General features: G+C 40.4%; 1 protein-coding gene across 2 annotated transcripts in view; it reads left to right on the forward strand.

Moving 5' to 3' along the window:
* The window catches only part of LOC139749920 (neuronal acetylcholine receptor subunit alpha-10-like), a 254,491-nt gene that overhangs the window by 41,454 nt on the left and 185,854 nt on the right, over positions 1-27,183 (forward strand). Inside the window, exon 3 of one of the 2 annotated variants that reach the window (XR_011713067.1) lies at positions 23,074-23,888. The exons of the other annotated variant lie outside the window; for it this stretch is intronic. The gene's annotated coding sequence lies outside the window, so the exon portion shown is untranslated. Of the gene's footprint in view, positions 1-23,073; positions 23,889-27,183 lie in introns of those variants that run through there. 2 annotated transcript variants of the gene reach the window in all.

Consider the following 27,183-nt stretch of genomic DNA (forward strand, 5'->3'; position numbering starts at 1 on the left):
AGAAGAAAAGTCAGGGGTTGGTATGAGGGCAAGTGCTAAGGAAGGGATAGTACTTCTGCTGAAGTAGAAGTTGTGGGAGTTTTACTCTCGTGGGCCCCATCTCTTGAACTTTATCTGACGTCGTATGTAATTCTAAACTTCTGCATGCTTTTCAGAGCTACCATATCTTTGCCCAGCATATGCCATTCAACCACCATTCGTATATAATGAAAATTAGTTCTTTACATCTTTCAACATCATTCTACATCATTACATGTTATCTCCCCTAGATGCTCTACCCCTACATCTTTCAAAGAACTGTTCACTGTCTACATCATCGATCTTATTTGAAAACTTAAAGGTTGAGGTCAGTCACTCTTCTTTGTTCCACAGTGGCCATATTTAAGGATTCTTTATATATCCTATTTCTTTTATACTGATGTTGTGGAATCCATTGCGTTGTCATACCTAGCATTCCGATCTATGCAGGGTTTTCTGTCAGGCAATTAGAATAGCAGTTTACGGCTTTGTTTTCTTTCGAAAGCGTATACCTTATGCTAGAGTATACGCTCTGGTAGAGTACATTTTCTCATAGAATATACTCTGCGCTAGAGGAAACTGCATGCTGTAGCTAAAGAACTACAAAGTTATTGAGGCAGATACAAAAAAAGATGCGAAAGAAAAGAAGCACAAAGAACATCACACACATAATCATAAATTCTGTCATCAGATAAAAACAAAATAAACAAGGTAAGGAAAAAAGAACTCGCAGAGAACAAAACAATCCTGGAGAACAACAATACACTGAAGGAAAGTTCATAAAGAATCATTTGTAAAGAGAATCATGAATCATGGTAAGAATAAAAACTAAGAGAGCAAAGGACTAAGCAATACTTGTTCTATAAATCACAATATCAGAGAACAGAGATCAAGAGAGAAACCGAGAACTGCCAGGAGCAGTCAACTTCATAGCGGGTAGAGAACAGACAACTTTATACTAGAACTGTTGTCCCATTCCATCCTTATCTTGCAACCTATCACATCGTCTCCTTATCTCCCTCTGTTCTTCCTTTTCTTTAATTTGTCTCAACCCTTATAATCGTACTCCACATACTACAAATTCTTTTCCTTTCCTTCTCTGTCCCAGTCTTAATATGCCACACTTCTCCCCTTCTTGTTTTCCCTCTCTGCACCCTCATCTTATTGTCCAATCTTCTCTGTCTACAATTTATCGTCCAGTCCTGCTTCTCATGTTAGCCGTATTCTTCCTTTACTTATCTCCTCTGAATAGTGTCCTGTTACCTCAATTTTTCCTAGTTATTCCCGTTCTTCTCCTTGGCTTTTTTCTTGTTCCCACTTTTTCTCTGTGCGTTCTCACCATCTCTTTTCCCATTCTGCTATGTTTCAAGACTTTGTCATTTGTATCGTCCTTATATCCACGTCTTATTTTCCTTATCTCTTTTATTTCATCCCCTCTTCCACCTCCCTGTTATTGCTGCGTCACATGTCCCCACCATCCTTCCTATTCACCATCTCATGAATACTTTCTCGGCACTTATCTCCTGCTTTCCCTTCCACAAACCTACCATCATATTTCCCTTTTCTTTTCCCCTCCATACCTCCATCACTCCAGTTATCGTGTTCCCATCTCCCCACCATGCCCATATGGCCTTGCCTACCCATAACGTACGAGCCTCGTCCTCTTCCCCATGTTCTTCCTTTATCGAAATTTACATAATATTCAGGATTCATCTACCAAATCGGCCATAAGCTTCGAATATCCGAACGTCTCGTTCATTTACATGGATTTGAATTTTACGTCGACAAGATATTTGCATCATAAAGTTATTTTTTTCGAATCTTCAGATCTATAATGGTGAATCTGTAAGTCATTGGTTATGGATATCTTCCACATTTACTACATTAGCTTTATTCATTACTCCCGTCGCAGTTTCACGGTGTAATACTGTATATGAGTTCGTCTTCTCTTTTCGAGTTAAAAGGTTTAAAAGAATTTCGTATCTCTTACATGTAACGCGAATATAGCAAGAGATCAGTATAGTACATATCGCCATATGTTTTCGAAGAGATCTCGAAATGACACAAAGTGAGATATATATGGACCAACAATGTGAAAGACTCCCATGCTACGTATCACATCTTCCCTAATTCATTCACTAGAGTGAACTTTAGAAGTTTAAGTATCCAGAGAACTAACCGTTATTTCTTAAAGATATCTTGAAGAAAAAAATCGAAAACACAACCTTAACACTAACGAGTACTAAATCCCATTAAGATATAGGCAGTTACAGCAGTAAAATCTAACCTCTGTCTAATGGGTCAAATATTTTTTGCTTCTAAAGATATGAGAAAAAAAATCAATGTGCCAGAATGCAGATCGAAAGACGGGTGGAAGTTAATCTACCTGGCAGAGGGTACACCACACTCACCATTCAGACTATCTACCTGTCACAGGGGACACCACAGTCACCATTCAGACTATCTACCTGTCACAGGGGACATCACAGTCATCATTCAGACTACCTGCCGGGTACAGGAAACACCACTGTCACCTTTCAGACTACCTACGTGGCACAGGAGATACCACAGTCACCATCTAGATACCTGCCTAACACAGGGGACACCACAGTCACCATCGAGACTACCTACCTGGCACAGGGGATACCACAGTCACCATCCAGACTACCTACCTGGCTCAGGGGACACCACATTCCCTCTCCTTTGTAAAAGATGATTTTTTTCACTCGGACTCTACTCCCGACTTTATCCCTCCGTTCTATCACAGTCCTTTGGTGAATTTTAGGGCCAGTTTTCTAAATGCACTTTACAAAAAAAAGTATGTGTTACTTTGCACATATCCCATATTTTGAGATTAGCGATGAGTTTTACTGTCTTGTTTTATGTCGTCCAATTTTGTGTAGTTCCGCTAACTTGCATTCAGAAAGTAACGCTCACATAAGTTCCTGCTATGGAAACCATACAGCTTTACTTGCATCACGAAATGATTACAATATCCGGCTGACCTCAGCGTGGATGAAATGAGATCAGGAATAAGACTGTATCTCTTTCTAACCTGGACTTCACCACCAGACTTTTTGAGAGCTAGCAGCTCATAAGTCACACCCTTGTACCCGTCCAGTTCCATGGCAAAAGCCACACTCGTGGTTATTTTTAGGGTAAAAACGACAGAAAATGCAGTTCAGGGTGAGAAATGTCTGAAGATGTGTTAGAGCAGATGACAGGTTCCCCGGTCGAGACCGTTCGTCTGACGTCTTTCCAGTATGAACTTTGCACTCTGGTATGTCGGGGATCTTCGTTCCTGTCAGTAAACTATCCTCGTCGGAGGCACCAAAGTCTGGCTTACAGAGGAGGTCATTGCCAACAAGTTACGGAATCATCCGTATAAAAATCACATTATGGCGTCATTATTCGTCCCGACACAACTGCCGGCAATGGTGGAGTGTGTACCATGGGCAGCAAAAGGAACGTTGCAGACCCAGCACCTCCCTCACTGACACGTTCTATTGTGACTACATTCCTCTGGCTGCTCTCGCTCATATACCAATTGATGTCTGTGCAAGGAGAATGGAGGGAGCAAGAATTGGATGAGAAAGAGAGAGAGAGAGAGATTCAGTTACAAATCTGCATGCTTAAGTTCAGCTGAACATGAAAAGACAGACCTCAGTGTTATACACAAAGATAGATACAACTACAAGTCATTCAGATAGAGATGCAAACATAGACTTTGAGTAACATAGAATAGACCCCGTATGAAGCAAAATTTTACATAGTACTCCGTTTACAACTGCGTGGGGAGCCAGCCAGAGAGAGCGAAACTGCCTTCTTACGTATCATTCTACGAAAATGCATGCTGAAATAAAAGAAAAGATTAGCACTTTCTAGTATCAGCCACATTTTGGTAATCGTAGTGGTTCCAAGCAGCTATTGGCTTCCAGGCCAGGGACAAATTTAAGTCGTGGTCTCAAAGGCTCTATATTCTTCTTCCTCTGCAATGGACCTCCACATTGTAACATACACGCAGCACTTCCGTCTTCGCGTCTAGACACATAATTCAGATAAGACAGCGTAGCACACGCTGAGATATAGCGTGGATATCACGAAATTAGAACTTACAAAGATAGAAAGATGTCAGTTTCTCCTGTAAATTGCTGATATCTAACTAAAAGACCTTGGATGGAGAACACGGTGTTAGAAATTCGTCGACATCATTTGAGAAGGCGATAAAGATTTACCGTGGCACAGAACGATAAGACATGCCTGTCTCTGGGAAGCGTGCATTTATTTGGGATGCCACAAGTGTTTGACATACACAAGTTTATTTCAGGCTATACGCGTATCTCCCGAATCATTCATACAATGCTATAACGAGAGGAAAATAGTTTAGGAGATTAAATATTTCCAGAAACTTAACTTACGTAAATTAGTAAGGTTACTAAGCTGATCTAAACATGAGAGAAAAGGTGCTGGAGGATCAGGAGTGGAAGGTGATACTTGTTGGAATGGACATCTGCGCACGAGTTTCGATTGTTATAATGTAAGGACGTGTGAGATAAATTTGCATATCAACATAAAGAGGAAGTAGATATCCATATATAGATATAGTTTAGAGTATCCTTAGTCGTGTAGTGGTTAGCGTTGCTGACCATGATGCATTCACAGACCGTCCGGGGTTGGGCACATAGGTTCGAATCCTGGTTGTGGCAGTCGGTCTACTCTCAACCAAGCTGTTCATTATCCCTGAAGGTTGTTCGATAATATAAGTACCTATCTCATTGAGAGCTAGGATATATATATATATATATATATATATATATATATATATATATATATAATATCGTTAATGAGATTAACTTGATTAGGGCCACAGTTGCCTGTGCCGTAGCAGCTAACATAAAAAGAACTATAAAGATATAGTCTATTTCATGTTTTCAAGGCTCTGGTCACAGAAAAAAAAAAGAATCCTGAAATAAATATAAAGGAACAGGGATATAATAGAAGAATGTAAAGAAAAGTAATAGACTAAAGATGAGAGGACACACATAAGCAAATAACCTTGATATTAATTACTGTTTACGTTTTGTTTAAGAGCTTTTTATATTGGACAATTATCTGGGCAAAAGCGATCAATGATGGTAACTGATTCATTGTGAGCTAATCAAGTTTGTACGCACATCATAAGCTTTTTCTAGCCAGTGCAGTCTTATGGTATTTACTACTTTTCATCAAAAACGTGTTCTAATGTACTTCATCTGTGAAAGCAATGTATTTCAGTGTTCATGAGGCCCAGACTTATAGCCTCCTATCTTGGATACCCGACACTCCACAGGAAAAAATAGCTATGGTTACACTAAACCTTGAAGGATGGCCCTTGTTATCCTTTAATTAAAGATCTGGCTCTAGTGCCCTGAAACTTTTATTCTTTTATCCTGAGCTTCTGCTATAATTTGAAGCTATTAGGTCGCCGATTTTAAATGATTTGTTATCAATAAGCCTTTTGGTGGCCTGAAAACATCTTTTTCAAGCAAAACATGCTGTAGCCTAAAGCCTTACCTAATTCTGAAAAACTGCACCTAAGGTTTAGGGCCTTTAGTTTCTACGCCTTGACTTTGGAAGAGTAATGCATAAACAAACCAAACTAAAGGGGACGGGAGCGAGGGGCTAGAAACCCTCCCCTCCTTGTATTTTAACTTTCTAAAAGGGGAAACAGAAGAAGGAGTCACGCGGGAGTGCTCATCCACCTCGCTGGCTCAGATTGGGTTGTCTAAATGTGTGTGGATGTAACCAAGATGAGAGAAAAGGAGAAATAGGTAGTATGTTTGAGGAAAGGAACCCGGATGTTTTGGCTCAGAGTGAAACGAAGCTCAAAGGTAAAGGGAAAGATTGGTTTGGAAATGTTTTGGGAGTAAAGTCAGGGGTTGGTGAGAGAACAAGAGTAAGGGAAGGAGAAGCACTACTCCTGAAACAGGAGTTGTGGGAGTATGTGATAGAGTGTAAGAAAGTAAACTCTAGATTCATATAGGTAGCACTGAGAGTGGATAGAGAGAGATGGGTGATTATCGGTGCCTATGCACGTGGGCATGAGAAGAAAGATCATGAGAGGCAATGTTTTGGGAGCAGCTGAGTGAGTGTGTTAGCAGTTTTGATGCACGAGACCGGGTTATAGTGATGGGAGATTTGAATGCAAAGTGAGTAATGTGACTGTTGAGGGAGTAATTGGTGTACATGGGGTGTTCAATGTTGTAAATGGAAATGGTGAAGAGCTTGTTGATTTGTGTGCTGAAAAGGGAGTGGTGATTGGGAATACCTGGTTTAAAAAGAGCGATATACATAATCATACGTATGTAAGTAGTACAGATGGCCAGAGAGTGTTACTGGATTGTGTTAATTAATAGGCGCGTGAAAAATAGACTTTTGGATGTTAGTGTGCTAAGAGGTGCAACTGGAGGGATGTCTGATCATTATCTTGTGGAGGCGAAGGTGAAGATTTGTAGAGGTTTTCAGAAAAGAAGAGAGAATGTCGGGGTGAAGAGAGTGGTGAGATTAAGACAGCTTGGAAAGGAGACTTGTGTGAGAAAGTACCAGGAAAGACTGAATACAGAATGGAAAAAGGTGAGAGCAATACGTAAGGGGAGTGGGGAGGAATGGGATGTATTTAGGGAAGCAGTGATGGCTTGTGCAAAAGATGTCTGTGGCATGAGAAGCATGGGAGGTGGCCAGATTGGAAAGGTTAATGAGTGGTGGGATGAAGAAGTAAGATTATTTGTGAAAGAGAAGAGAGAGGCATTTGGACGAGTTTTGCAGGGAAATAGTACAAATGACTGGGAGATGTATAAAAGAAAGAGGCAGGAGGTCAAGAGAAAGGTGCAAGAGATGAAAAAGAGGGCAAGTGAGAGTTGGGGTGAGTAAGTGTCATTAAACTTTAGGGAGACTAAAAAGTTGTTTTGAAAGGAGGTAAATAAATTGCGTAAGACAATAGAACAAATGGGAACATCTGTGAAAGGGACTAATGGGGAGGTAAAAACAAGTAGTGGTATTGTGAGAAGGAGATGGAGTGAGTATTTTGAAGGTTTGTTGAGTGTGTTAGATGATAGAGTGGCAGATATAGTGTGTTTTGGTCGAGGTGGTGTGCAAAGTGAGAGGGATCATGGAGAAAGGTTTGGTAAACAGAGAAGAGGTAGTGAAAGCTTTGCGGAAGAGGAAAGCCGGCAAGGCGGCGGGTTTGGATGGTATTGCAGTGGAATTTATTTAAAAAGGGAGTGCCTGTGTAGTTGACTGGTTGGTGAGGATATTCATTGTGTGTAAGCCACATGGTGAAGTGCCTGAGGTTTGGCGAAATGCATGCATAGTGCCATTGTACAAAGGCTAAGGGGATAAGAGTGAGTGTTCAAATTACAGAGGTATGAGTTTGTTGAGTATTCCTGGTAAATTATATGGGAGGGTATAGATTGAGAGGTCAAGGCATGTACAGAGCATCAGATTGGGGAAGAGCAGTGTGGTTTCAGAAGTGGCAGAGGATCTGTGGATCAGGTGTTTACTTTGAAGAATGTATTTGCGAAATACTCAGAAAAACAAATGGATTTATATGTAGCATTTATGGATCTGGAGAAGGCATATGATATAGTTGATAGAGATGCTCTGTAGAAAGTATTAAGAATATATAGTGTAGGAGGCAATTTGCTAGAAGCAGTGAAAAGTCTTTATTGAGGATGTAAGGAATGTGTACGAGTAGGAAGAGAGAAAAGTGATTGGTTCCCAGTGAATTTAGGTTATAGTCTGTTGTGGATGAGAGGGCTTGAGAAGTGAGTCAGATGCTCGATGAAGATACGGCGCTGGTGGCTGATTCGGGTGAGAAACTGCAGAAGCTGGTGACTGAGTTTGGTAAAGTGTGTGAAAGAAGAAAGCTGAGAATGACTGTGAATAAGAGTAAGGTTATTAGGTACAGTAGGGTTGAGGGACAGGTCAATTGGGTGGTAAGTCTGAATGGAGAAAAACTGGAGGAAGTGAAGTGTTTTAGATATCTGGGAGTGGATTTGGCAGCGGATGGAACCATGGAATCGGAAGTGAGTCACAGGGTGAGGGAGGGGGCGGAGGTTCTGGGAGCCTTGAAGAATGTGTGGAAGGCGAGAACTTTATCTCGGAAAGCAAAAATGGGTATGTTTGAAGGAATAGTGGTTCCAACAATGTTATATGGTTGCGAGGCGTGGGCGATAGATAGGGTTGTGCGGAGGAGGGTGGATGTGTTGGAAATGACATGTTTGAGGACAATATGTGGTGTGAGGTCGTTTGATGGAGCTATTAATGAAAAGGTAAGAGATGTGTGGTAATAAAAAGAGTGTGGTTGAGAGAGCAAAAGAGGGTGTATTGAAATGGTTTGGTCACATGGGGAGAATGAGTGAGGAAAGATTGACAAAGAGAATATATGTGTCAGAGGTGGAGGGAACGAGAAGTGGGAGGCCAAATCAGAGGTGGAAGGATGGAGTGAAAGAGATTTTGAAAGATCGGGGCCTAAACATGCAGGAGGGTGAAAGGCGTGCAAGGAATAGAATGAATTGGAACGATGTGGTATACCGGCGTGGACGTGCTGTCAATGGATTGAACCAGGGCATGTGAAGCGTCTGGGGTAAACCATGGAAAGTTTTGTGATAGCCTGGATCTGGAAAGAGAGCTGTGGTTTCGGTGCATTATACATGACAGGTAGAGACTGAGTGTGAACGAATGTGGCCTTTGTTGTCTTTTCCTAGCGCTGTCTCGCGCGCTTGCGGGGGGAGGAAGGGTGTTATTTCATGTGTGGCGGGGTGGTGATGGGAATGAATAAAGGCAGCAAGTGTGAATTATTTGCATGTGTGTGTATATATATATATATATATATATATATATATATATATATATATATATATATATATATGTGTGTGTGTGTGTACGTTGATATGTATAGGTATGTATATGTGCGTGTGTGGACGTGTATGTATATACATGTGTATGTGGGTGGGTTGGGCCATTCTTTCGTCTGTTTCCTTGCGTTGCCTCGCTAACACGGGAGACAGCGACAAAGTATAACACACACACACACACACATATATATATATATATATATATATACATATATATATATATATATATATATTGTATGGAATCCTAAATAACGTGCCCAAGATAGACCGTGCGGGACTTAAAAGGTTATGTATAATCAACAAGCAGTTAGAAAAGATATACTGGTCGCACGGTTGATACAGAATATCAATCTCCCCATGAATTAACAATTAACCTTTTACGAAATATAATTCGTTCATATGTGATGATATGGGTATGAATAGTTCAAAATAATCTCCAGTGCATGTGTATACTATACTTTGAACGTTCCCACAGAATATAGGTATGTAGTTAGATATATGTCATGATATGGTTATAATGCTTATATCTTTGATTTAGAAATTGGACGCTGAAATTCAGAAATGTGGTGTGACTATGACAGAAGTCGTCAAAAGACAGAACTGCTCAAAAGTGATTTCTCAAGTAAATATGTAATAAGTTATATCGAAAAAAGAGAACACCTTTTTACCAATCTATTATTTCAACTCAGAATTAGTCCACTTTTCGTAATGAAGGTCTAATTTTACAATGTTTTGACAAATTAGTGATAAGACGGTTTTAGTGAATCTCCAATATTTCTGGACAACGAAATGTTTGGAAGACATTAAGTCTTCATACTTTGGTGCTAATATCTAAGGAAGAAGCTTCCTATTACAATTCACTTGTTAACTATCCTTATGATAACTTTTTCCAAAGATTACTGATGATGAATTAACCGTAAAGACTTCATGTACACTGCACAACCCTCCAGTATAACCCATCGCTACAACCCTGAAACACTTTACTCCAGTGGCCGGGGCCATTACAGTGGATATTACATATATGCTAACGAAAGATTATCAATTGATGGATCACTGGTAGTTCTGTTTATCAAGCTTACATACACTGTGTGTGAAGACCATAAAAAGACCTTTGTGAAGAATGACAAAAATACCAAAATGAGAGAAAAAAGAAGAGAGACACTTGGCTTAGCTGGAATCTACTTGGGTTCCAGGAGCCATCGTATTTGCACTAGATGTGGTGACATCATGTAATTTAAAATGCTACGTATTTGCATATAATTTGCATATAATGGTCTTTTACCCTGACCTTTGCAATAGTTAGGTTGCATTGTGGTAAACCGTCATGAAGCGGCGCAGTAGGAATGATTAACTTTGGAATAAACGAAAGAAAGAGGGGTAAGGCTTCCTAGACCCAGCTAATGAAAAGCAAAGAAATTAATCAAAATGTGTAATTTTATCCCCTTACAAGTATGGATTTTTTCAAAGTTGACCCACCAGATTGTCTTAGAAGATTATACTGAAAATCATAGCGATATCTGCATATATTGTAATGGTTTGGACACAGTATCTAAACGTTCTCCTCAGCTTTCACGTAGTGTTGATCTTTCCAACACCGGTACATTCAATATGAACTCCTCGTTCCCTCCAGTACTTCTAGAGCCACAGACAACCCCCATACCTGCCACCGCTGCCTCCAGACTAACACATGAGCAGCCAGAGGTCTTCGCTGACCCAGAGGGCTTATAGCTCTCACTTGAACCCTTCTTTAGGAAGTAGGCTTGAAAGAAGCTGGCCTCTTGTATGCATATTTCCACAAGACTTATCTACAACCATCCACAGTAACCTAGAGACTAGCTTTGTTCAAGCTTTTTTACTACTTTTCGTTCGTTTCTGCTTGGAGGTAAAAACTGACAAGAGGTCGGGAATTTCATATCACTGGACCGGCTTATTGGTTCTCCCTGGCTGCCGATGATGCTGGTCCAAGACTTTTTCTCCAACTTCAGCAGAAATATATATATGTATATATATATATATATATATATATATATATATATATATATATATATATATATATATATATATATATATACCCCAGACGCTTCACATGCCCTGGTTCAATCCATTGCCAGCACTTCGACCCCGGTATACCAAATCGTTCCAATTCACTCTATTCCTCGCACGCCTTTCACCCTCCTGAATGTTCAGGCCCCGATCACTCAAAATCTTTTTCACTCCATCTTTCCACCTCCAAGTTGGTCTCCCACTTCTCCTCGTTCCCTCCAACTCTGATACATATATTCTCTTTGTCAATCTTTCCTCATTCATTCTCTTCAGGTAACCAAACCATTTCAAAACGCCCTCTTCTGCTCTCTCAGCCACACTCTTTTTATTACCATACATCTCTCTTACCCTTTCATTACTTACTCGATCAAACCACCTCACACCACATACTGTCCTCAAACATCTTACTTCCAGCACATCCACCCTCCTCCTCACAACTCTATCTATAGCCCACGCCTCGCAATCATATAACATTGTTGGAACCGCTATTCCTTCAAACATGGCCATTTTTTTTCCAAGATAACGTTCTCAATTTCCACACTTTTCTCAACGCTTCCAGAATTTTCGCCCCCTCCCCTACTTCACTTCCGCTATTCACTTCCGCTTCCATGGTTCCATGCGCTGCCAAATCCACTCCCAGATATCTAAGACACTTCACTTCCTCCAGTTTTTCTCCATTCAAACTTGCCTCCCAGTTGACTTGTCCCTCAACCCTACTGCACCTAATAACCTTGCTCTTATTCATATTTACTCTCAGCGTTCTTCTTTCACACACTTTACCCAACTCAGTCACCACCTTCTGCAGTTTCTCTAACGCATCAGCCACCAGCGCAGTATCATCAGCGAACAACAGCTGACTCACTTTCCAAGCACTCTCATCCACAACAGACTACATACTTGCCCCTCTTTCCAAAACTCTTGCATTCACCTCCCTAACAACCCCATCCATAAACAAGTTAACCATGGAGATATCACACACCCCTGCCGCAAACCTACATTCACTGAGAACTAATCACTTTCGTCTCTTCCTACACGTACACATGCCTTACATCCTCGGTAAAAACTTTTCACTGATTCTAACAACTTACCTCCCACACCTTATATTCTTAATACCTTCCACAGAGCATCTCTATCAACTCTATCATATGCCTTCTCCAGATCCATAAATGCTACATACAAATCCACTTGCTTTTCTAAGTATTTCTCACATACATTCTTCAAAGCAAACACCTGATACACACATCCTCTACCACATCTGAAACCACACTGCTCTTCCCCAATCTGATGCTCTGTACATGTCTTCACCCTCTCAATCAATACCCTCCCATATAATTTCCCAGGAATACTCAACAAACTAATACCTTTGTAATTTGAGCACTCACTCTTTTCCCCTTTGCCTTTGTACAATGGCACTATGCAAGCATTCCGCCAGTCCTCAGGCACCTCACCATGAGTCATACATACATTAGATAACCTTACCAACCAATTAACAATACAGTCACCCCCTTTTTCAATGAATTCCACTGCAATACCATCCAAACCCCTCTGCCTTGCCGGCTTTCATCTTCCGCAAAGCTTTTAGTACCTTTTCTCTGTTTAACAAATCATTCTCCCTAACCCTATCACTTTGCGCACCACCTCGACCAAAACGCTCTGTATCTGCCACTCTATCATCAAACACATTTAACAAACCTTCAAAATACTCACTTCATCTCCTCACATCACCACTACTTGTTATCACCTCCCCATTAGCCCCCTTCACTAATGTTCCTATTTGTTACCTTGTCTTACGCACTTTATTTACCTCCTTCCAAAACATCCTTTTACTCTCCCTAAAATTTAATGATACTCTCTCATATATATATATATATATATATATATATATATATATATATATATATATATATATATATATATATATATATATATATATCCTTGGAGAGTCAAAATCAGCGTAATATTAAATTAATAAAGCTAGGCTGTTACTAGGGTTCAGATGGGGAGCCTCGCTCGCGAGCCGTGATGGTGTAGCCTCAGGGACACGAGCTTCAGCATTACTCGCCATCATGTTTGCTACCCCCATCATGTTCACTATCACTAATCACCACGTCCACCACTCACCATAATGCTTGCAATCCCTGGCCATTATTCGCATTACCAATCACTACCATGTTCTCTGTTATGCACTATCAGATGTCATGAGCATCATCTGAAATATGGCCAGTCAGTGACCAAGAACATTGTTCATTTAGTGAGCCTCAACCCCAGTAGAATAATAGTGACGAAAACATTGTCTGTTTAGCAAACTTGTGGTCCAGTAGAATGTCTCGGTTCAATAATCTGTTCATTATAGGGAGCCTGGGGAAAGGTATCACTTTGCAGTTTTTCAGTTCAATTGTTTGATATAAGGAAAAATCAGCTCAGAACATACTTTCATGGTCTTTGATCCCATAGAATGTTTTATAAGACCACATTGGGAATAAGAAAGGTATACAGAACTGCTGAACGTTTATGGTTTGCTTGGTCTTTGATCCCATAGAAATCTTTAAAAGACCACAGTAAGGAAAAAGGTATCCAAGCATATCATACCTACTTGCAAGTCGCCTGGCTCTAAATCGAAGGAATACGTAAAAAATTGATCGTTATGGGGAAGGAGAAAGAAGAAATAGCAAAAATAGTGACTCTTCCTGCGGGAGACTTAATCAATCCAGTTGAAAAATTGAGAGTGAGACATTGGACGTCTGAAATCAATGCAGAAGAAAATTAGATCCTATATACAGCAGAGCAAAAAGTAAACAAGAGAAAGCCAAAAAGCGACCAGAGACTAGAAGGCCATTACCACTAAATCAACTCAAGTCCATATTCAATCTAGTTCAACTCCTACCTCGTTACGAACCCTTTACTACTGGAGGGTTAGCAGTTTGCTCATTAGCAACTTTCCGAACCCTTGATGACGAAGAAAAATGTTGCAGAAACAATACGTCTAGAGGAGTTGCAGCCGATTCCTGGCGAATTTTATGTGTGTTCTCGAGGAAAGTCATGACTGTTTGCAGTACAAATTGAAAGAAAATGAATAAGTTGGGGCAATTCTTTTAATGTTTTCCTATGTCTCACATGTATATCAATGCAATGCCTCTCTCTCTCTCTCTCTCTCTCTCTCTCTCTCTCTCTCTCTCTCTTCCCTGAGCCTTTGAGGGAATGTCCTTACTTGGACCCCTTCTCTGTTCCTCTTTTGGAAAAAAAATCATTGAATATAACTACCAATTCATTATTTTTCAGTTATTTGCTGATGGTCTCAACTTGTCCAAGGTTTCTCTTATACTGCTCAGGTAGATTACCAATATGCTAGCAAAAGTTCATAGCATTGGTAGAATCAAAGTCGAGTAGAAACGAGAAGTGTAGCTCTTCTTAGGACAACACAACACAACGTTTTGTGACTCTTGGCACATTCTCAAGTGTAAAAACAGTGAGGTATGGTCTAGGTTTATATAGAAAAATCAAAGATCAAAGGAAAAAAATGTTGACCAGTGAGAGATAAACACGTTAGGCAGCTACACCCTTGTCTTACCAATGAAAGCTGACCATCTCAGGTCAGCCGGGCGTGATGCTCTGTGACATCACTAGTTCTCGTCTCACTCTTGCTGGGACATATCAGACGTTTAGCGATAGGTAACACCAGAAGATCGTCAGTCTGCAGATTCGTACACTGGGATCTCTCCTTGATGTAGAGCATCTAAGGCTGGGTGAAGTGTTTAATATGGACTTTCCTTTCTCCAACATCTTTCCCGTAAGTGTGGTGGTGTGGTAGGATCTCAGGGGTCACTATGTGAATGACACTAAAGACATTAAGATAATATAGAGGTGTTCATGCCCATTTATGAAGAATGGGGTGTGCAGTCCTCGTGTAGGCATTGGCATTGGTATATGATAAGATTCCTGTAGAAGTCGCTGGTCTTGGTGCTGGGTCGTTTTTTAGCAAGAGATGTGATGTTTTCATGCTGTGTGAAAGATAATGAAACCTTTACTCTTCACTATCTCGCACACCACTTTGTCTATATCCCCCAGCTTTTCCTCCACTCTTTAAAAGAACTTTTGCTCGTTTTTCTTGGTCCTATGTAATGTCACCTTCTCCCATATATCTATTCATCCCTATACGTAATTCTAATCCTCCTGTACTAACGGACATGTTTATTTTACCATCATCCCCCTGTTGGTTCCTTAAAATATTCTTTCTGTTATGGCCTGCAGCCTTTGTTATCAGCGTTTCCCAACCTTTTTAAAACATTCGCTCCGTACATGCCTCTTTTCTGTTTTACCTACTTCCTTCCAGAATTATTTCTTATTCTTTTTAAGAACCGAATTAATGTTTGACCTAAGATTTTCAGTTATTTTCCATTTATTCGTATATATTATGCTTTAAAGATTCTATTAGAAACTTTATTTTTTACACTTTTAGATTTTTCGTTTTTCGCTGTATTCACTAGCAGATTAAGCCTCTCCGGAGCCCCAGACTCTCTTTTTCTCCTCTATCATCTTTCTTAAATCTTTGTTCCATCATGATGTACCTCTCTTTCACAGATTATGCACAAACCTTGGCACGCCCTTAGGGCAGCCTCTTATCTTCAAACCGCCTCCACGTTACCTTAACCTCAGCCCGTACTATTTTGGATCCTTTTAGCTTTTGTTACAATTTCTCTAAAAAGCTTAGTTTAACACTTCCCTTTCTCAACTTTTCTACTCTTACTCTTCTCATCTATACTTTCACATCCCTAGTCCTATAACGTCTACAAAGTCTAACCTACATAATACTGCTATATGATTTACCATTCCCCCTCTCAACCTTCTAAACCGCATATACATGCACACTGGCTGCCACATTCCTTTTTACCAGTTACTAGAAACAAATCAATCACACAATCCTGGCTTCCACGTGTCTCTACCATATGTCTTCATGAACATCTTTATTCTTAATGCCCCTAGTTGCAACAATCAAACCGTATGACGTGCACAACGCATGTATTCTTTCACCGTCGTCATTTATAACCAAGACCCCTCACCCACATATCACCTCCTCCTTCACTCTGGCCACCCATCAGACAAAGTTTATTGCCTGGGTTCGTATCCTTTATCATGCTTTCAAATTCAATCGTATAAGTCTTCCTTAACACCCTCTTTTCAGTCATCACATACCGTTTGACATTTGCAACCATAAATCCTGCAAAAACATACTTTGAATGGACTGTTTTCAAAGCAATTCATCTGTGATTACTAATATCGCACCTTCTGTTACAGAACTATCTGTATCATCTTGTTGGCCCTTTAACACCCTTCTTTTCATTCCACTCAAAGGCTCCACTACCTTTCAACTTAACCTCACACAAACCTAATGCATCTAACTTTCCCTTTCTGAAAGTGTCTACGTCCTCCATCCTCTCAGAGTCCTCATTTAGTCCTCGTTCCGTTCACCCGCTGGGATCTAGCTAACTTGTCAAAAGCAGTTGCAGGCACGCTGCTTTCGTGTAAGGCCACATGCATCTTTCGTAGGGAATATCCGTATTACTGGGGTTCTTCTGCCTCGACCCGGCACGCCTTATTCTAAAACGTCAAAATGCAATTTCCTTATTCAAAGATTCCCCAGAATGACTAAGGAAATACGTCAATTCTCTTTCACACACTCATTACACAAATACCACCCGGTGCACCCTTACAGTTCCTGAACTAGCAAATACACTTTCTACACTTTGACATACACACTAACTCCACGCCCAAGTGCCCCCGCCGCCGGACTCCCACACCTACTAGGTTTACACCGACATGGCCTCCTACCTACAACCACAACCATATCTTCACACCATGTCTGTGTCGCTATTCTCATTCATTCTACATCCTCACCTCACGGCTCATGCCATCTGTATAATCAATTTCACCCTTTCAGTACCAAGTCCATCCACACCACTATATCATACTCGCCTAAGTCAATCTATGCCACTATATCATACTCATCCAAGTACATCCATTCCCTTATATCACACTCATCCAAGTTCATCCATGCTGCTACATCATACTCATCCAGTACCAAGTCCATCCAGACTGCTACATCATACTCATCCAATACCGACGTGCTCTGCAACCTTACACCAGCTACCTCTAACCCACATCCAGTGCATCACTGCACTAACCCGATACCCACTGGCGCTTCACCTCCTCACACTGAAACCCTACACTGATTACCACAACACGGGCGTCCTCTTCGCCAGTATAACCGCGGCCTTTGCATCCCTTCGCTTAATTACACTGCAGCTATTCTCTTTGCTACCGTATACCCATGAACCACGTGTGTCGCTAAAAAGCCGCGGAATCTAAACACACACACACACACACACACACACACACACATACACACACACACACACACACAAACAATAATATATACACTACTACACACACGTTCTATACACGTCCGCACTTATCCTCGTAGTTATGCCCTCTACAACAACATTACCCTGAAGCAAACACTTCCCTGGTCTTCATCTCAAGAGTCACCCCTTCAACACCTTCACCCTTTTCACCCCAACAACCAACCTGTGCTCCTCTTACCCTCTACACCCACGCACTCTTCAACGTTATATGCATCCCCTCTTCACTTTAAACTCGAGCATTCTGTATCTCTACCTCAACACCCTGTTCATTTATCTCTAGGGAAAACTAATTCTTCGCTTCTACACTCATCGCTACAACACCTACGTCCTCATTACCACTCCAACCACTTGTGCAACACACATTACCACTAAACCCATCTGCGCAACACACATTCTTCTGTCACCCTCGCCTCATCTCCCTCTACACCCTTACACTTATACTGATATAATGCATGTCTCCTCCCTCCCTACAGTTACTTATTCATCACCGAAGAAGTCTACACCCTTACACCATCTGCCCTTTCTCATCCGCTCGATAGTGTCTCTCCCTGCATTACCACCATCTGTGGCAATTATCCATGGAATTGAATGTCCCATGTTTCATTTTCAACATCTCGGGCAGATGGGCCCTCGAGGTGAGCTTTGATTCACTTGCGATGAGTCTCAAAAGTCTTTGGCTGGGACCTAGATCATACAAAAATGCCTGGGATGAACATGTCACTTAAATATGGAGAGGAAATCATATTACCTAACCGACTGGGAAAGAGACAGTTGAACGTGGTCGATCGATTGAAATAATTCAAGAAGATTTAGGATATAAGACACGGTCTTCTTAACTGAGATAAAATGCCGTGTTATGGCTGAGGAAGAGCTTTACAGTTGTTAGCGAAAAATGTGCTAATGATTTCACGGGAATTTCGAGCCTGCCAGATTAACGAGGAAAACTCTCAGCTGGACAGAAGTGTGGAAAATAAGAATGTAGTCTAATTAAAAAAGGAAATTAAAGCACCGTAAACAGGATGCAGACAAGCGAGAAGACCCTGAAGTCTGTGGCAAATTATGAGAGAGTCGTTGTCTCTCTTGATTTGAGTTCCCACCTCAATTGTCCCTTCGGCACAACAGTTACTGGTAACGTTATTGCAGCAGTTTGTGGAAACCTAGACAAATGATCGGCAAACTGCGTTATATCACAAACACAACACACACACACACACACACACACACACACACACATGCACATATATATATATATATATATATATATATATATATATATATATATATATATATATATATATATTACTTTATTAAACTTTGTCGCTGTCTCCCGCGTTAGCGAGGTAGCACAAGGAAACAGACGAAAGAATGTCACAACCCACCCACATATACGTGTATATACATACACGTCCACACACGCACATATACATACCTATATAACTCAACGTATATATACATATATATATATATATATATATATATATATATATATATATATATATATATATATATATATATATAGACATGTACATAATTCATACTGTCTGCCCTTATTCATTCCCGTCGCCGCCCCGCCACACATGAAATGACAACCCCATCCCCCAAAATGTGCGCGAGGTAGCGCTAGGAAAAGACAACAAAGGCCACATTCGTTCACACTCAGTCTCTAGCCCTCATGTATAATGCACCGAAACCACACCTCCCTTTCCACATCCAGGCCCCACAAAACTGTCCATGGTTTACCCCAGACGCTTCACATGCCCTGGGTCAATCCATTGACAGCACGTCGACCCCGGTATACCACATCGTTCCAATTCACTCTATTCCTTGCACGCCTTTCACCCTCCAGCATTTCAGATCCCGATCACTCAAAATTTTTTCACTCCATCTCTCCACCTCCAATTTGGTCTCCCACTTCTCGTTCCCTCCACCTCTGACACATATATCCTCTTTGTCAATCGTTCCTCACTCATTCTCTCCATGTGACCAAACCATTTCAAAATACCCTCTTCTGCTCTCTCAACCACACTCTTTTTATTACCACACATCTCTCTTACCCCTTCGTTACTTAATCGATCAAACCACCTCACACCACATATTATCCTCAAACATCTCACTTCCAGCACATCCACCCTCCTCCTCACAACTCTATCTATAGCCCACGCCTCGCAACCATATAACATTGTTGGACCACTATTCCTTCAAACATACCCATTTTGCATTCCAAGATAACCTTCTCGATTTCCATACATTTTTCAACGCTCCCAGAACTTTTGCCCCCTCCCCCTCCCTATGATTCTCTTCCGCTTCCATGGTTCCATCCGCTGCCAAATCCACTCCCAGATATCTAAAACCCTTTACTTCCTCCAGTTTTTCTCCATTCAAACTTACCTCCCAATTGACCTGTCTGTCGCTCAAACCTACTGTACATAATAACCTTGCTCTTATTCACACTTACTCTCAGCTTTCTGTATATGCTAAACTTAAACTTGTTTCCTTGTCTATGGATCATGGAATCTAAAAATCTAAAAATGGTAACATACCATTATTTTCATTTTCTGCGGTAAATTTGATGGAAACTTTTAAATTGTTAAGTAAGGAGAGAAATATTTGTAAATTTTCATTTGTTGGCCAATCACAAAGAGTGTCATCTACATACCTAAACCAAATTGCATTAGAAGTTAGGATATCCTTTAGTAATTTTGTTTCAAAAAAATTCCATATAAAGATTACTTAGTACAAGTGAAAGAGGGTTACCCATTGCCATACCAAATTTTTGAGCGTAATAATCTCCATTGAATTGAAATACTCAGTCTTTTATACACGATTTATCAGTTCAATGAAAATAGACTTTGAAACAGGCAAATGAATATCATCCAAGACATCAAATAAATTCTAAAAGGTCATCAACTGGAACTTTTGTGAAAAGTGAGGAAACATCAAAGCTAACTAGTTTGAAATCAAAATTAACAATGATATTGTTTAGCTTGTTGACTAAATTTACATTGTTCATGATATCAGAATTTGATACCTTACCCACTGAAGGGCTTAATAAAGAAATTAACCATTTCGACTATTTATATGTGATGGAGCCTACTGAACTCACTATAGGTCTTGCTGGAAAATTCTGTTATCATTTCCCCATGAGCCCCCTTCACCGATGTTCCCATTTGGTTCTCTTGTCTTACGCACTTTATTTACCTCCTTCCAAAATATCTTTTTATTCTCCCTAAGATTTAACGATACTCTCTCACCCCAACTCTCATTTGCCCTCTTTTTCACTTCTTGCACCTTTCTCTTGACCTCCTGCCTCTTCTTTTATACATCTCCAAGTCATTTACACTACTCCCTGCAAAAGTCGTCCAAATGCCTCTCTATTCTCTTTCCTTAACAATCTTACTTCTTCATCCTACCACTCACTACCCTTTCTAATCTGCCCATCTCCTACCTTTCTCATGCCACAGGCATCTTTTGCAAAAGCCATCACTGCTTCCCTACATAACATCCCATTCCTCCTCCATTCCCCTTACGTTATTTGCGCGCACCTTTTTCCATTCTGCACGCAATATCTCCTGGTACTTCCTCACACAAGTCTCCTTTCCAAGCTCACTTACTCTCACTACTCTCTTCACCCCAACATTCTCTCTTCTTTTCTGAAAACCTCTACAAATCTTCACCTTCGCCTCCACAAGATAATGATCAGACATCCCTCCAGTTGCCCCTCTCAGCACATTAACATTCAAAAGTCTCTCATTCACGCGCCTATCAGTTAACACGTAATCCAATAACGCTCTCTAGCCATCTCTCCCATTTACATACGTATACTTATGTATATCTCTTTGTTGACCAGGTATTCCCAATCACCAGTCCTTTTTCAGCACACAAATGTACAGGCTCTTCACTATTTCCATTTACAACACTAAACATCCCATGTACACCAATTATGCCCTCAACTGCCACATTATTCACCTTTGCATTCAAATCACCAATCCCTATAACCCGGTCTCGTGCATCAAAGCTGCTAACACACTCACTCAGCTGCTCCTAAAACACTTGCCCCTCATGATCTTTCTTCTTATGAACAGGTGCATAGACACCAATAATCACCCATCTCTCTCTCCATCCACTTTCAGTTTACCCATATCAATCTAGAGTTTACTTTCTTATATTCTATCACATACTCCCACAACTCCTGCTCCAGGAGTAGGACACATATCCCACAACTCCTGCTCCAGGAGTAATGCCACTCCTTTTTCTCTTGTCCTCTCACCAACCCCTGACTTTACTCCCAAGACAATCCCAAACCAATCTTCCCCTTTACCCTTGAGCTTCATTTCACTCAGAGCCAAAACATCCAGGTTCCTTTCCTCAAACATACCACCTATCACTCCTTTTTTCTCATCTTGGTTACATCCACACATATTTAGACACCCCAATCTGAGCCTTTAAGGAGGATGAGCACTCCATGCGTGACTCCTTCTTCTGTATATATATATATATATATATATATATACATAGTGTATTTTCTGTCGGAGAGTTTTGCGTTGTTTGTTATTTTTGAGACTAATGGCGCAGTCTGATGGCTGAGAATAATAATGGAGTCAAGCCATGATGGAGAAGTCTGATGTGGGTATGAGAGGGAATACGAAGATGAGGATGAGGTAAAAGGACAGAGGGGAGAAGATAGGAGAGAGAAGAGGAGGGTAATTGGGAGAGGATGATGGGAGGATAGGCGGAAGAAGATACAGAGAGGAGGTGAGTGATGAAGGGGAGATAGAATAGAGGTGGGATGGCGGGAGAAAGAAGATAGATGAAAGATGATAGTGAGGAAGGAGGAGAATGAGGAAGAATAAGGAAAAAATGATAGTGGTTGGAGGGAGGAAGTAGATGCGAAACAGATGTGGCATTTGAAATGCTCCTCTATGTGGTAGTGAGACCTATTCTGCAGTACTGAATACTAAAGTCAGACTCTGGTAAAGTGTTTATGAATCAGTGTAAATTCATGGGCAAGTCCTTATGCGGATAATTAGTTCTACGTTAATAAATGTGTACAGTAAATGTTCTAGCGTAGGTCTAAGGGTGTTTTCTGTTTTAAATTGGAGGTTCCAATCATGTACAAATGTCTATATCGATTCTACGCATCAACTGAATGAAAAAAGGTTAAAAAGGGAAAGAGATAAAAGGACAAGGGAAGAACGTCTTAAAAGTTTTGGAGAAAGTAGGAAATCTGCCGTTTGGAAGGGGGAAGGTCGTCGCTGTTAGGGGAGATATGAGAGGGTGTAAGGAAAGAAACACATATCACAACGGCCCATCTTAAGTTGCTAATGACCACACAGTGATAATGTGTTGCACTAGCTCGGTGATTACTGTGTGGTCTAGCTAATGGCGGGGGTTCATAAGTAGCGGAAACCAAAGTGGTGTAGAAGAGGGAATGCGAGGCAATACAACGGCGTAGGGCGAGTATGTTAAGTATCTGGGTCACACTGGGAAAGTAATAGTCCATACGAAGATTAATCCACCCATTGTATATCCAAAGCAGGACTCCCGGTATCAAAGAGGTTATACACTGCAATGATACCAAATAAGTTAATTGTGTTTAGCGGTGGAATTATAAATCCATCACGCGAGATGTGAAAGTTGGAAGGGGTTTTAGAAAGAGAAATGAGCAGAAACTGGTTTAAAGAGGCATATATCTCATTCAGGTTGCGTCTGCTCCACTGCAAACTCCTGTCCAAATCTGAATTTAGAAAGGAAGTTGCGACGAGACGAGACTCAGATCGAGCAAGAGAGGATGGACTGGCTTTGAAGGAACTGAAGGAATGCAGTGTCGAGTCATCAGCTGCAAGTGCATCTGGTTATCTACTGAAGTGAGAAACGGTTCAGAAATTAGAGAAATAGTTTAGGAGACATTATAGACCACTGAGTAACACCACTGTTGATAGAGGACAAGGTAGAGCTCATTCAAACAAGATATGAGGAAATAAAAAGATTCAGAAAAGCCAAAAGAGGTATCTTGGATAGGAGACCTCAGTACCACACCCAGTTAAAAGGTTTTGATATCAAGGGGCACAACATAGGATTCTCAAAGTCACTCAGTAAAACACGAAAGGACATCTCAAGTGGATCTTGCCATGGAAAAGCTATTCTGATGATAACATAGAAGGCCTTGAGATTAAGTATTTTAAAAGAAATACGAGTTACGAGGAGTTTCAGAGACTCTCTATGCAGTAACAGTTGAAGCAACGGACAAATAGACGATATAGTTTGAAACATCACGTTTTATGGTCCATTAAGAGATCTTTATATGATTTCAGTGCTGAACAAACACAAGGACAAATAATTTACGTAAAAAAGATTAAGTATGACTTCTTGATTTTGGTGTGTGAATCGAGGACAAAAGAAACGTAGAACCTTGAACAGCTGTAGATATGTCTATCTTGTTAAAGATGATACATGTATTGCATATCAAGACGGGTTAGTGTACTGGGTTTTTATAGTAATAAACGTAAGAACATGAGCATGTTATCTATGTGGATCTGGTGCGTTTTGGCTGTGTTCACACAGGAGCCAAATGCTGATGACCATCCTGTCTGCGCTCCTTTGTCACTAGAGAGCTACGTTACAACCACTGGGTATGATAGATTATACTTTGCCCTAACCCTTGAGGGATATATCAAAGGCCATGCTGGGCCATCATACGCAAGGATCGTACTGTCCTGCTTCAGTGATATATAGTCATGCCAATCGAGGTGAGTCAGCGTCCTTAACAGAAATTTTCTTAAAGTTGCTGGAAAGACTAGAAACCATTGAAGATGACAGGGTATTCATGTGCATCAACGGATGCGCAGGAAAATTGTTTCGTCAGTGAGCAAGGAGGGAAGGATGTCATGTTTCTTAATACTACTGAATCAGAGTTACTGTTGGGAGTTGCCAAATGCAGCGACAGTGATACCTTAAGCAATTGGCTTATCAGTTCACAAAACGTTGAAACTTATGTGACGATATAGATTTAGACGGTGGAAAATTGTTTCCAAATAATCTATATATTACGATGTTAAGAATTATAGGACAAATCAGATTTCAATGTCGGAAGATTGTTTCCCAATATCTGTACTTGTAAATCGCTGTAAAGTGAAGCAGAAAATGTTCAGTGATATTCAAAATCTATATGCTAGTGTTTACATCCAAATAATGGACATTCACAAAGGACTCGCGAATTTATATGTAATGCAAAACAGCCGAGAGCAGTGTGGGATGATGGAGAGAATTATACAACAATGCAAACATATTTCAAGTAGGCTGAACGGAAATGGCAGCAATGGCGGGCAGTTTGTAGATGTTCGAAGAATTTTGGAAACAGCTATCTTAACCCTTTGAGCAATATGGTACGACCTTTAGCTTTGATGACCTATCTTCTGACCTGACAAGGAAAGGTTAGGTCGAATTTTCAGCATAATACCTAAGAGTCTTACCGTCGTATTACTGTAAAAAAACAAGTGTTATCCCATCATTTCTCTCTCTCTCTCTCTCTCTCTCTCTCTCTCTCTCTCTCTCTCTCTCTCTCTCTCTCTCTGTTTTGCAAAACCGGCCGCTAAAAACTTCAGCAACCTGTGCTTGTCGCCTGTCATCAGCATATTGGATTAAATCTTTAATCCACTCACACCCACTGTTCTTATCACACCCCACGCTGCCACATTGAAATGTTACGTTAAAGAAATACTGCATTCAGGAATACCTTTAAAATCGCCTCCGTCCCACTGCTTGTACAATACGTCCGAAAAGGCTGTAGTCCGCCTGAATCTTGGTCATAAGATGAGAGTGGTTTGGTTGCTCTTGTCTGCCATTGTTGTTGTTTCTGTTGTTGTTGTTGTTGTTGTTTTGCTGCTGCTGCTGCTCCTCTGTGTGTGTGTGTGTGTGTGTGTGTGAATGTGTGTGTGAGCGCGCAAGCGCTAACCCCTTGCTTCTGCACACACGTACGTCTCGTACATATATCTCAGCACTTGATAGTCTTCACACATCTCATCCTGATGTCTTATTCAGATGCATTCATTTAAATATTCATTCCATAACTATCATTTCCACCTACATACAAGCCACTGCAGTATTCATTTTCTTTCAGTTACGTCCTTCATAATATCATATGTCTGTTGTCATTAACTAATTCCTCTTTCTACCCAGTCTTTTAACATTCTACCCAAACAGTACTTTGACTAAATGAATGTGTCAGTATCTACATTCTAATGGCTCTTCTTATTCCTATAAACTGATGTAAGCTGTTAATCATTCTCAAAATTCTGACGTTGATTTTTATTTTTCATTCCACATCCCGCATTGAAAGCCTTACCCAGTCTTCAACACTCAAAATTTCTCTCTATTCTTATATGTTTTAAGTAATGTGTCTTATCACAGACAAACCCACTTTGCTTGTGTTTGTATTCACGCGAAATGTTCTTTCTAAAACATTCCCAGTCTACTTACCTCGACGCAAGATTGTCTACCAGTTATGCTGTTCTTATCGCATCATCTGCATACAATCATATCTCTACCTTTAATCATCTTCCAGCACAGTTTGATTCTGCATGACCACAGTGTGGCGAGAACCTCCCATATTGCCCCTCAGTTTGCGTATTCGACAACAATGGCGATATAACACGACCTCTGCCCTAATGTCAGCCTTATATCGGTCAATCTGCCCTTTTATATATGTTCCTCTTCTCCCTCTCACAGCTTCTCCCTCGTACTGACATATTTTCAAAGTCCGTGAATCTGTTAACAGAATTATAAGCTTTTCTATATCAATAAATGGTGTTTGTATATCTTCTCGCTTCTTATCATTTTTCATATAAAGTTTCAGGATAAGGATCTGGTTCTTAGAAGCATTATTTCCCTAAATATTCGCTGCTCATTCAACATTTACATTTAATATTTTCCTAACCCTTCCGGTACTTCTTATTAACTTTGTATGGAATTGCCACAGTGAATTTCACTGTCTTGTATTCTATAAGGGAGTAGCAACGCTGAGTCCATCCATTCTATTGGCAGGTTACATTTCGTCCCTGCTCTTCCGCATATTGCAAGAAAGCACTTGGAAGCCGCATCGCTCCCTCTTTTCAGAACTTGTTGTTTTAGCCAATCCATGAGCTTCACAATATTTCGATATCTGTATTGCTTCCCTGATCTCTTCGTTCTTGATCTCCTTCACGAGCTCAGGCACTCTACCCCGCTGATATTTTCACTTCACGAGTATCGCTAAATTCATATTCTGAAATTACTACACCATTTTTCTCCGGATGTTTCAGCTTCCTCTTGCCGCTTTATAACATTTCTTTGTCACCACTAAATCATATGCTCAGTTTCATGCACTTATCTTCCTCAATCAGTCTTTATTTCACATTATTGTCTATCTACTGAATCACCAACATGTCTGCTTTTGTCCATATCTTTTGGGTTTTTTTCTTATATTTCTTTAATTTAGGCTCTTCGTATAACTTCATTAAAACAACGGGATTAAGAACGTCTCCCATATCACATTGGTTTCATTATATTCGTATTGTTTAAGTTATTGATTCATGATGATAAATGCCACTTCTTCACACGTTTTATCACTGCATACCCGAATGCTCCAGTTTGTTCGAATACTCTTTTTACATATTTACCCTACTGTTTAATACTTTGAATAATCATTCAGTTGTATCCTACTCTAGTTATTCTATTGTAATATGATCAGTGCTAAACTACGATAATATGACGTCAGTGTTACCCTACTGTAAAATGATCATTTAGCGTTATCCTACTATGGTATGGTTAAACAG

Source organism: Panulirus ornatus, chromosome 8, assembly GCF_036320965.1.
Source record: "Panulirus ornatus isolate Po-2019 chromosome 8, ASM3632096v1, whole genome shotgun sequence".
NCBI lineage: Eukaryota > Metazoa > Arthropoda > Malacostraca > Decapoda > Palinuridae > Panulirus > Panulirus ornatus.